Genomic DNA, 13,378 nt, shown 5'->3' with positions numbered 1-13,378 from the left:
CTATATATATATCTATATCTCTATATCTATCTATAGATAGATATAGAGATTATATTATATTTTACATATATATATATATATATATATATATATATATATATATATATATATATATATATATATATATATATTTTAGATAGATATATCTCCTATGCATTAAAAAAACACCTTGCAGTCACCGCCCCCCTAGCCTCCCCATCTTGCTTATCTGAGCCCCGAATTTCCGTTGGCGCGTCCCCTTTGTCCCTCTCTCCACGGGTTCCCGACTCTTAATTGGATAGATTGATAGCAGCGCAGCCATTGGCTCCCGCTGCTGTCAATCAAATCCAATGATGCAGTCGCCGGGGGGGGGGGGGGGGGGGGGGTTGGGCAGGGCTGAGTTCTGCATTTGGCCTCTATGGACGTTGAATGCTGGACTCGGGAGAGTGCCCGCAAGGTTACCCCCCTCAGGAGAGCACTCCTCCAAGGGGGTTATCTAATGTGGGGAGGAGCAAGAGCCCCGAGGGACCCCAGAAATGGATGTTCGGACAAGCTGCACAGTGGAGGCAAGTATGACATGTTTGTTATTTAACCACTTTAATACCGGGCCTATTCTGGCACTCCTCTCCTACATGTAAAAATCATAATTTTTTTGCTAGAAACTTACTCACAACCCCCAAACATTATATTAATTATGTTTTTTAGCAGACACCCTAGGGAATAAAATGGCGGTCATTGCAACTTTTTATCTCGCATGGTATTTCCGCAATTATTTTTCAAACGCCTATTTTTGTAAAAAAAGCAGTTTCATGAATTAAAAAACAAAACAGTAAAGTTAGCCCAATTTTTTTGAATAATGTGAAAGATGTGTTACGCCGAGTAAATAGATACCCAACATGTCACGCTTTAAAATTGCGCACACTCATGGAATGGCGCCAAACTTCGATACTTAAAAATCTTCTTAGGCGACGCTTTAAAAATTTTTACCGTTACCGTTCAAACGTCACGTGTGGTTTGAACGGCGTTTACACATATGGGCGGGACTTACATGTGTGTTCGCTTCTGAGCGCAAGCTACCGGGGACAGGGGCGTTTTAAACATTTTTTTTTTTTTTACTTTATTTTTACATTTAATTTTTTTGATCACTTTTATTCCTGTTACAAGGAATGTAAACATCCCTTGTAATAGGAATCTATCATGACAGGTCCTCTTTATGGAGAGATGCGGGGTCAATAAGACCCCACATCTCTCCTCCAGGCTGTAAAGCATGAGAACGGAAAAAAAAAAATTCACCGATCTGTTGACACCCGCGATCGCAGCTTTGTTTACATGCAGGGTCCAGGCGTGATGTCATAACGTCACGCCCGGGCCTCTGGCAGTCATAGAGATGACTGGTGACCATCTGGTCACTGGAAATCACTACGGTCATCATCCGGCGGTGTCCAATTCTTTCTCCAGGCCCCCGATGGCACGGGAGAGCCCGGAGAAGCACCGGATGGCGGGCGTCCCCTCCTGTCCTGTCACCTATAAGAAAGATCAAGCGGCAGAACTACCGCTATGATTGTTCTTATCGCGCACAGAATCGCCACCTGCAAATGATGATATCTGAATGATGCCTGTAGCTGCAGGCATCATTCAGATATCCCCGCACAAAGTCATATGATGGCATGCGGTATTGAAGTGGTTAAAAAGAATAAAAAAAAACACAATCATTTAGTATCACTTTAATGTAGGTCGAAAAATTGGACCATGTGGCAGCCCTGCAAATTTGTTCCAGTGAGGCTCCAGCCCTCTCAGCCCAAGGTGCAGACAAGGCTCTTGTTGAATGCGCAGTGACAAAAGGTGGAGGAACTTCCCTAATTTTGTAAGTTTCAGAAATAGCTTGCTTTATCCATCTAGCCAAGGTGGCTTTAGATGCACTGTTTCCCTAGTGTGCTCCTGAAAAGAGGACAAACAAGGCGTCTGTTTTTCTAAAGCTTTTGGTGACCTTATGGTAGATGAGAAGAATTCTTCTCACATTTAAAATCAAAATTTTCTTTCTTGGTCGCCCAACTACAGTACAATGTCCTGGGATCTGTGGAATGTACTGGCCATTTTACAGTAGGCAGAAATCCTGGATCAGTTTTCAAAACAACCCGATCCTCAAAAATTGTGAGGAAAGTCTCCCTCACTGATAGGGCCTGTAACACGACTAGCTGAGGTAATTGCCACAAGAAAAATTGTTTTTAAGGCAAGTAACTTAACTGAAATATCCTCTAGGGGCTCAAAAGGTAATTCTACCAGAGTTTGAAGCACCAGGGACAGGTCCCAGGTTGGATAACTTCTAAACCACTACTGGCTTAGACTTAGAAATTGATTTGAAGAATCTAGCTGTAGTGGGATTTTCCAAGAGAGAAAATTGGAGAAAAACAATGATAGCTGCCGTCTGTACCTTTAAGGTACTAACTGAAAGACATTTGTCCACACCCTCTTGAAAAAAAAAACTAAAATTGAAGTATCATCATGAGTTAATCTTTGATTTTCAGATAACCTTGAGTTAAATTTCTTCCAAACCTTGGAATATATGGCTCTAGTGACTGGTTTTCTGCAATTTACCAGGGTCTTGACTACTTTGTCAGAGAACCCCTGGGCGCTTAGTATCTTTTCTTCAGAAACCAGGCCGTCATGTTTAAGGAAACCAACTGTGGGTGCGACACTGGACCCTGTGATACCAAGTCTTCTCTCTTTGGAAGACTCAATGGAGGCGCTGAGACCAGAGTCTAACAGGGAAAACCATGGCCTCTTGGGCCAAAAAGGGGCTATTAGGATAAGATCTGTTTCTTCTAGAAGGAACTTCTGAAGGACTTCTGGAATTAGCCTGATCGGCGGGAAGGCGTAACAGAGGCCGAATGGCCACAGATTGGCCAGAGCATCGATCCCCAATGATTGGTCCGCTGGGTTAATAGAAAAGAACTTCTCTGTCTTGTACTGATTTGCGAACAGATCCGCTTTGGGACATCCCCATCTGTTGAGACCCGTAAAGATTTCAGGATGAAGGGACCGATTGTCTCGACATACCCAGTAGCGGCTGGGATAATCTGCCAGACAGTTGTGTCCCCTTCAGATGCACTGCTGTAATTGAGGCTGGATTCCCTTCTGCCCATGATAAAATCTCCTAGGCAACAGAAGTATCCGACTCCTCGTACCTCCCTGTTTGTTGAGGTACGCAACCGTAGTGATATTGTCAGAATATGGAGATTGTGACCCCTGATTTCCGTCTGAAATGCCTGCAAGGCTCTCTGAACCGCTAGAAGCGCACTCTGATTCGATGAAGCTCTTGCTTCCATTGAGGACCATTCTCCCTGTGTCATTGTGTTGCTGAGGTGGGCTTCCCATCCCCGGGAACTCGCATCCGTTGTGATCCTCTGAGATATAGGGATGGACCATGGAAGACCTCTTGTTAGGTGAAGGTGTGTCCTCCACCACCACAAGCTTCTTTTTACCCTGGAGGGCAACAACCCTTGATTCCAGGGAACTTGCATCTCCGTCCCAGTTCCTTAGTAGAAACAGCTGTAATGGGTGTTGATTAAATGGCACTGCGGGAAAGCAAGAGGTCATCAGACCCACTGCTCTTGAAACATCTCTCTGCGAAACCGACTGATTGTAAGTGGGATACTTTGTGGCTTTTGCATAGTAATGGCTTTCTTCTGGTGACTTGACTTTGCAGCCCATCTTTCTTCAAGTGCCTCCTTATTGTGCTTCTTGTAACAGCCACACCACATGTTTTCAGAGAGTCCTGCATTTGAAGTTATTTGTGGGTTTTTCTTTGCATCCTGAACAATTTTCCTGGCGGTTGTGGTTGAAATTCTAGTTGGTCTACCTGACCGTGGTTTGGTTTCAACAGAACCCCTCATTTTCCACTTCTTGATTAGAGTTTGAACACATTCTCAATTCCTTGGATATCTTTTATATCCCTTTCCTGTTTTATATAGTTTAACTACCTTTTCCCGCAGATCCTTTGACAATTCTTTTGCTTTCCCCACCATGACTCAGAATCCAGAAATGTCAGTGCAGCACTGGATAAAAGATGCAAGGGTCTGTCAGGAGTCCAGAAACTCATTGAAGAAAAAAAAAAAAAAATTATATATATATATATATATATATATATATATATATATATATATTCCACATGAATGGTACCTGTTTTAAGGGGCCCTGAGGATCTAGCACACTGTACTCTGCTATAATTCAGTCAATGGGAGGTTCTCCTTTAAGTGCGTATTATGAAATCCTTCAGCTGTGCAAGTTATTTTTTGTTGCACTTATAGGGGATAAATAATTAAATTTTTTATGTAGAATAGATTAGCATGACATAAATCGTATGTATGTCTGTGATTCTGTTAGATATGGGGCTGCACTTTGATAAAAAGTATCAATGGGCTTAAAACTCTCCGCTCCCTGATGCATCTGCGCAGTCTCCACCTCGAACGGGATCGCATCTGCGCACTCTCCACCTCCACCTGATGTCACTAACATTCGGCTCATGATTGGAGGAAGCAGTTTGTCAAGCTATGACCAGCTATGCACCCGCGCAGCTCTCTCCCAGGCTGACTGACAGTGTATAAGACGCTGCTCGATTTTCAGTCAACAATTTCAGGAAAAAGTAGCGTCTTATACATGGAAAAATACGGTATGCATTTTGAAGTGTCCAGGAATACAGGTAAGAAGTGGGAAACCCCCCCCCCCAAAAAAAGGCAGTATCCAACTGGATCGGGGAAAGGAGAGTACAAGACTAGTAGGGAGACTGGGAACAGGATGTAATACAATAACTGCACCAAAGATGCAGTTATACTTTAAACATTTTAACATTTACAATACCATTAAAAGCTTGGAATGATAAACTATTTTAATTTTTTTTAAACATTGATGCCGTCCCCCCCCCCCGGCCCCTCGGTTTGCTCATCCTGCAACCTCCTGGGAGATGTGATGTGCGTATCCCAGGAGGCTCCAGGACCAGTGACACGCCATTCTTACCTAGGCTGAAATGGCAGCAGGCAGGGTGGGTATAGAAGAAAAAATATCCTGCAGTTCTGCTTAAGGGAGTGTGGGAGTTTGTTAAAATAGAAGTAACTTACTTTTGGGAATTAAATTCCACTCTAACCAGTTGGGGTTTAAGTGTTTGCAAATTCTTAACTACCAGAAAATGAACTTTTAAGCCCTCGTTCATTTGTCATGAGATTTGACTTTTCCAAATCATATGACAAGTTGCACCCCATTGCAGGCAATGGAACCATTCAAATCTCCGTGACCCATGTCCCAGCGACTTGGAAAATAGTACAGGAACCTTTTTCAAATTTCATTGCAACTTGCATACACTTGTGTTAAATAAAGTCGCAAGCGGCAATGAAATAGGAGATTCAAATCACACTGATCTGCGGCTTTGAGATTGCACTGAAGTAGTCTGCAGTAGCCCACATTGTGCTCTTGCTCTACTGATCACTGGTGCACTGCTTTCCTGTCTGCTGCAGAAAAAAAATATTGAATGCACTTTTTTTGCAATGTTTGTTTTCTGTAAAGGTGAACTTGGCCTTTAACCACTTCAGCCCCGGAAGATTTTACCCCCTTCCTGACCAGAGCACTTTTTACAATTTGGCACTGTGTCGCTTTAACTGACAATTGCGCGGTCATGCAATGCTGTACCCAAACAAAATTTGTGTCCTTTTTTTCCCCCACAAATAGCTTTCTTTTGGTGGTATTTGATGACCTCTGCGGTTTTTATTATTTTGCGCTATAAACAAAAAAAAAAAAGTCAATTTTGGGAAAAAAAAATATTTTTTACTTTTTGCTATGATAAATTTGTTTTAAAAAAAACAAATTTCTTCAGTTTAGGCCAATATATATTCTTCTACAGAATATTGGTAAAAAAAATCACAATAAGCGTATATTGATTGATTTGCGCAAAAGTTATAGCTGAATCAAATATGGATGCACTCACAACTTAAGATTGGTGAAAAACCAGTGAAGTAATGTGACTTATAGGTGACCTAGGTAATATTAACACAAACAAAAACTTATTGATACCGTATGGATAAACCAGAAAATTAGGTGAATCCAGGTACACTGGAGGGACATTTGCATTCATCAGACAGGAAGGCCAAGTCAACAAGGTACCTTGTTGTTAAATGAAGAAGATATTTCTTACACACAATCTGGTCATACTTAAAATTACACCCCAAAACACATTCTGCTACTTCTTCTGAATATGGTGATACCACGTGTGAGACTTACTTTTTTGGACTGATTATACAGTATACAGGACATTGCATCTCATGTATCACACAAATCAACCAACTGTATCAAAATCAATGTACTGTAATACTGTAATGGTTGTCTCTAAAGGAGTGGTCAGGGTATACAGCTTAATGTAGGGTCACATATAGCAGTCTCAGTTCATATAAGCCAAGCAAGCCTAGCCTACTGGTACACGGCTACACCCAGGAATGTCAAAACAAAAGGACAAAAAAATCCCTGTGGTTCCAGGAGTGCAATTGTCCACAGGAGATGGCTGGGACTGGTGTCTCACAGGAACATAGTCTGTTGGACGTGCAAATGGGTCAGTTCAGGCCACAGGCAAAAACATGGTCAGGAAACAGGCAAAGGATCAGTCCAGGCAACAGGCAGAAATGTGGTCAATAAACAGGCCAGGGTCAGTACAAGGCAACACTGCACTGGTGTGGTGGTCTGGTGACACTGAAGACTAGAGTGGCAGCAATCAATTACACTGCTGCTAACTTACACCGGTCAGGGGACACTGGGACTGGTGTGGTGACAATCAAGAACACTATTGCTGGCTTACACGGGTGTGGCAACACTGGGACTGGTGTGGGGTGTAACCAGGGGAACTGTAGCTGGTGTGGCGGTGATCAGGGACAATATGACTGGTGTGACAGGGATTAGGGAGAAAATGACTGGTGTGGTGGTGATCAGGGACAATATGTCAGGGCTGGGCTTCACTGAGCTGGCTGCTCAGCTGTCGGCTAATTGCCAGCTCCTATCTCTCCACAGTTACTCAGCTGTTGATGATATCCTGCTCGTCAGTCCTTCCTACTTAAGCCCCCCAGTCCAGAGGAGCTCTGCCTTTGCCTTGGTCAACATCACAGAAAGTAATTGCCTGCGATCCTGTTCAAGACTTGCTCTGCTGACATCCCTTCTGGCTCCAGATCCTGCTTGCTGTTCCACTACATTGATCCCTGACTTATGGCTTGGCTGACTTTCCATTCCGGTTACTGAACTTTGACTATGTTTTGACTATATTTGTTCTTTTTACTTTCATTATTAAACTAGTGTGATTTAACTGTACTTCTGTCTCCGTCTGATTTAATGGTTTCTAACACAATATGACTGTTGTGGCAGTCATAAGGGACACTGGGACTGGTGTGGCAATGATCACAGACTATATGACAGGTGTGGTGGTAATCAGGACAATGTGTGTGGTGTGGCAGTGATTGGGGACAATGACTGGCAGCACTGGTCTGGTGACATAGTACTGCTGTGGCAGCAGTCAGATGATGGTTGGCAGCACTGACAGTGATACCAGAGCAGCCAGCGTACATGATCACTGCCACAGCAGTATGTCACCAAAGAATGTCACCATAAAAAAAAAAAAAAAATTATATATATATATATATATATATATATATATATATATATATATATATATATACACATACATATACACACATACGTACAGACAGTGGGGTCGGGGGGCCCGCATGGCCTAACAAGCACAGGCACCAGCATTAGGCAGTCGCTATTCAGTGTCACATTCTCCACCAACGTCCTCGGCTGGCCCCTCTGTCCTGCCCCATAAATTGGATAGGCCTCTCTGAAGAGAAGGGTCTTTAGGAATAGTCTAAAAATGAACAGAGTAGGAGATAGATTGGGAATGCCAAAGCATGGGAAAGACTCAGAAAAAGTCCTGGAGGCAAGCACGGGAGGTGGTGACAAGGGAGCTAGAGAGCAGGAGGAATGAAGAGAACAATTTGGTTGGTATTTTGAAACTAGGTTTAGTAATGTAGCTGGGGGCCAAGTTGTGAATGGCTTTGTAAGTTATTGTTAGTATTTTGAATTTAATTTGTTGGTTAAGTGAAAGCCTGTAGGGGGATTGTCAGAAAGGGGTAGCAGACACTGAGTGGTTAGTAAGGTGAATGAGTGAACAAGGAGTTTTGTGGTGTCATTGGTTAGGAAGGGGCATATTTTTATTTTACACCTAGCACATTGGCATACGGGGAATGAGTTGATAGTTGAGCTGTTGATCTTTACTGGAGGGGGGGAGGGGCATTGGAATATTCTGATCTCGGTCTTGGATAAATGGAGTTTGGGGAAGTGGTGTGACATCCAGTCTGACATGTCTGTTAGAGAAATTACCATGTTAACATGATGATTTACTAACATCCCTGGAATAGGTTGATCATCCTGATCAAAAAAACAGAAAAAGTGATACCGGTTCAAATGTTGAAAACTAGGGTTGATGCACTCATTGAGTAAAACTCACAAATCTGGTTAAATCTTTAAATAGCATAAAAGGGGTTGGGTTTGGTAGAGGGAGTGAATTTCAAACCTACTGTGACAGAGAAAATTGAGTACTGTCCGTGATATTTTTTTTATTTGCACTAACATACAATATTTCAGGACAAGCTTTTGGGGTATGTCCCCTTCTTCAAGGTCCAAGCAGTACTGGACCTTGAAGAAGGGGACCTTGAAAAATTGTATGTTAGTGCAAATAAAAAAAGTATCACGGACAGTACTCAATTTTCTCTGTCACAATTGCACTAATACGGCTACAATCAAATCAAGTAAACCTTTACTGTGTAATGAATGGTCATCTTCTGACATTGTGCTTGTATCTTCCCTTTTTCGTGCAGTTATTTCTATCTCTTCTCCAACCTCCTAAAAAGAAAGCTTGTAGAAGTGCGTCTCTAAACAGTCGTTATGCGATACATCGACAGATTCCTTGTGAGAATTCTACTCAAAAGGGGTGAATGTAGAAGTATATGAAGATGGCTTAAGGGAGATTAAATGGGGCTGCCGCAAAGGAACCTGAGGAACCACCACCATAAAGACTGCATGACAGGTTTACACTTTACTTCTAGTGAGTGCCATTTGTGTGTGTTATTACTTTAATTAATCTACACTGAAGCTGTGGCACTCTCTTTTACATGTTCTGGCTAGCAGGAATCACCCAAGGTCAGCATTCCTAGAGGTGTTAAAGCCAAGAAAAAAGGGTTTCTCACGCATGCATTATTAAAATGATGGACTATAATGGGCATTTTTTGCTATACACACCCCAAGCGTGGCACCCAATGCCACCACATTTATATTCCTTTCATGTTCTACTGCCTGTTCAAGTGCAATATTCATATTTTACATCTAAGGAAGAACATAAACTGCTTATGCACACCTACTCTCATACTGACAAAACCAACTTAGTTCAAGATTCAATTGTACAAATACAAAGTTTACATGCACTCATCCCTTAGCATACCTCCTACCAAATCAAAAGAAAAACATGTTTAGTCTGTTAAGAGTAACACCAGCTAATGCCTGCAATATTCAGCTTCAAAATCAGACTCCTCCCCCCCTCCCCCCAGTACTTTTTTCTGCCACCAGATGTCCTTAGCCTGATGGCCAGCAGCATTGCAACCACTTTTTTTTTTGCCCCAGCCTGTAACTGGATATTGAAAGAAGAAACAGCATGGTAATAAGCTCATCTCCTTTCACTTATCAGCATGCTTCTTCTCTTCACAAGAACTGATTGGATCCTTGTACTTCTCACTTTAACACACAATCCAGCTCTGCTATACAGAGACTGAGAGTCTGATAATTCAAATTCAGGTGCCTACATGTTTGCATTTTAAAGTTTATGTATTACAGAGGTACATTGCGTTTTTTGTCTGTCTAGAATTTAGGTTTAAAGGCAGAATATATATAACATGTTTACAAGCACTTCTCTTCTAAAGGCAGAGTATATACACACAGGGTTTACAGGCACTTATCTTCTAAAATCAAAGCTCACATTAAAGGAGCATTCATACTGTTAATTTTTGGATCTTTTCAGATACAATAACACACTCCTATTACATCTGCACTTTGTACCGCTCTTTACAAAGCTGTCAAAAGAACAGAAAAGTGGATGAGTCACAACAGAACAAAATTATAGCGAAAAAGACAAACCTCTCACTATGCAAGCATCAAATGTTTTATTTGTGAACAGTGTTTTCAGGTCTCAGGATTGTAGCAAATTAAATTATATATAAAGTTGGTTATTAGAGACCACTGTGATGGCAATGTTATTTTACTAGTTAACTATAAAAATAAAAACATTCACTGCAATTATGTATTGGTTAAAATAATTCAAAAGGCATTTTTAAATGCAACTAGTGTCAAGTACTGAATTAGTCTTGTACAGTATAGTAGTACTCCCAGTGGGAGAGAGGGCAGTATAAAAGAATACCCAGAGTCTGCTGCAGGGCATAATTTCTTACAGAAGATATTATCACAGAAGGAGGGAGAATAAATCTAAGGTATTACTCCCCACCAGTACTATATAGCTGCTATTTCACTGGCCAATAAAAGGCTGGTGACCAAGTAGTCGATAAAAGAGAGGGGGCTGACCTGGCTGTGATGTCTGGCAGGGTGACTGGATCACAAGGGAGGCTGAGCAGAACTGGAGATCTTTTTGGCATACAAATATATATTTGAAATTAAATCTTTAATATTTTGTGGAAAACTGATGTGGGCGGATTTCTGCCAGTCGTGAGCTGTGTCACGCCCCTACAGCCTGGGTCTTAGAAGGGGGAGGTGAAGCTTCCATTAAGCTATATGTAATATCCCACCCCCTGTGTGCTTAACTGGTTATTGGGCATGGAGCAGGAGGGAGGGAGTGGGCTGTTAATTTACCACTGTGTATACACTCACATGTGAGACTACAGTCAGATGGGCTGCTCAGATGTGAAAAGGGGAGGAAATGCTCAGCTTAGAAACGCACTGAAAACTGAGCATGTGCAGAGTTACCACCACAGCTACAAAATCCCTAGCTGAGTTGGGGACATGAACAGAAGGTGGAGATAGAGAACAGCAGGATCAAATAGGTTTTTTGCAGAATACATAAAACAAATTGGATAGTCTGAGTATGACCAGCATGTAATACAGTATTTGATAGGTTTTTTTTATGATGTGGGTTTAGTGACACTTTACAGTGCTACTAAACCCACAACAGAAAAATCAGTCTGTATATGCAGTAAAGCATGCTTGCGATACTCACTGTGGAACCTAAGGGGTTAATCCTCTGCATTGTGTAAAAAAGGCTGTTTGATCCTGTGTGCACAGATCCTCTCCTCCTTCCACTGTCCCCCGATAATTTCCTGATAACACAGAGCCTATGGAGTCAGGCTGCACATGCTCAGTTTGGTGTGTATTGCTAGAGGTTTTTTTTTCTTGGGAGTGTGCATGTGATCAGCACAGGGCCAATCAGCACTGCCCAGACAGAGTCAGGGATCTTGCAGTCTCAGGGCAGTCGGAAAACTCCTCCTACAAGCTTTAACCAGTGTATTTAGTAGTTTATATTTACTAAGATAATTGCATTTCCATGTTCTATGTACTATGGGAGACAAAATATAGTGAATGCAGGGTCCTGGGTTTAGTAACACTTTTTAACATGCGAGTAGGCCTCCTATTGGTTTTAGTTGTATTTTAATAACACAGTATTACACTATAAGAAGCATTTTTTTCTTTTGGGTATCCCTCTGAACATCTTGAGTCGTGGGGATCTCTTAAAGTATACCAGCATAGGGATAGATGAATAATGCGTATATTGTCCCGTACTTGACGCATTTTGCTCATCAGTGCCACCATCAGCAGTGTATTTGTCGCACACTGCCCATCAGAGCACATCAGCAGCGTACTTATCACACACTGTCCATCGGTGGACATTAGCAGCATACCTGTTGCACATCGTCCATCAGCAGTGTACCTGTCGCACACTGCCCATCAGTGTCGCTATCAGCAGTGTACCCGTTACACAGCTGTCCATCAACAGTGTACCCATCACAGCCGCCCATCAGCAGTGCATCCGTCCCAACGCCACCAGAGCCAGCATTGTCTAAAAAATGTTATACTAGTGAGGAAATCCTCAGTATGAAGGATGAAAGCAGCAGGGTGCTCTTGCCATCTGATTCAGAGCACAAACCCGTCAAAAATAGTAGATCAGCGACTGAATTTGAGGTGGAAGGAGTCTCTCCTAAAAGGATAAGGCTCTCTGAAAATCAGGCACCCAACAGCTGCGCTATACACCTCAACGGCACTAGACTCCTGGATGAAAGGCCCAGTACTCATACCAGGGTATGCACATCAGACCCCAAGAATTAAGGCCCAAACAACTCTCCCATATGCACTTGCACACCCATTATGGCTGCCCTCCAACTCAGGATCAGCAAGTATCCCCCTTTCAACACACAGCCAGGTGTTCAGGCCAACACTAAAAATGTTTAAAAAACGTTTTCCTAGTTTTCCCCCCCCAGACGATTTACTTCAGTTGATTGTGGACCAAAACCAAAACATTTTTGACCAGCAATATATTGCAAATAACCCCAAATCATCCTATGCCCGTCCATTTGAATGGAGACATCTCACAGTGGAGGTGGTCAAATAATTTTGGCCTTACAATTAACACAGAGCTAACAAAAAAAATTGCTTACTTGGTCCACTCACCCCATCCATCACATTTCCATTTATTCAGCTGCAATGCCCAGGTCAGGCTATGAAATGGATCATAGGTCAAAAGTCCACGCTCAGGACAATAGAAGGACTGCAGCCTTTCCCTAATTAGTTCCCTATGGGAGCTAATTGGTATATGTGAAGAGTGGTTGGGGAAAATGGCACTGCCCTATTAACAGTGTTTAAATAATTAAATTATTAAGAATGTGTAAACACACTATAATCAAGCAATTTGAGTAGAATACACAAATGAGAAGCTGTATGCTAAAAACATACGTGAAAATGACTATGACCTGTGATTAATCAAAAGAGCTATCATATGTGTAGAAGTCAAAATAAAGAAAGATAAAAATATAAAATAAAAATAAAACTACTAAGAAATGTGTACAATCCCTGTGTGTTATATAAATGTGATAGTAAGTGCCGTGTATTACTAAAAATAAATACAAAAGATATATGAACAATACTGACCCCAAAGATCTAAAGTATTGTGACAGTGTAACGCCCACTATGGGGCTAATGGCAACAATAGTGGAAAACTCTAGTTATTAATAAATACCATTTCAGTAACGTGTGTATGACCACGTAACGTGTGTGTGCCGATTCTGAAAAAGTGATCAGTAATGCCTGAACCCCTGTGCTAACA

The 13,378-nt window shown here is 41.9% G+C and overlaps 1 protein-coding gene across 3 annotated transcripts in view; it reads right to left on the bottom strand.

Moving 5' to 3' along the window:
* Positions 1-13,378, bottom strand: part of PIKFYVE (phosphoinositide kinase, FYVE-type zinc finger containing) — a 455,233-nt gene that overhangs the window by 30,048 nt on the left and 411,807 nt on the right. The window lies entirely within an intron of this gene.

The sequence above is a fragment of the Aquarana catesbeiana genome, linkage group LG06 (assembly GCF_042186555.1).
Source record: "Aquarana catesbeiana isolate 2022-GZ linkage group LG06, ASM4218655v1, whole genome shotgun sequence".
NCBI lineage: Eukaryota > Metazoa > Chordata > Amphibia > Anura > Ranidae > Aquarana > Aquarana catesbeiana.
Note: the sequence above shows the minus strand (reverse complement) of the source record. Positions and strands in the feature narration are given on the sequence as shown.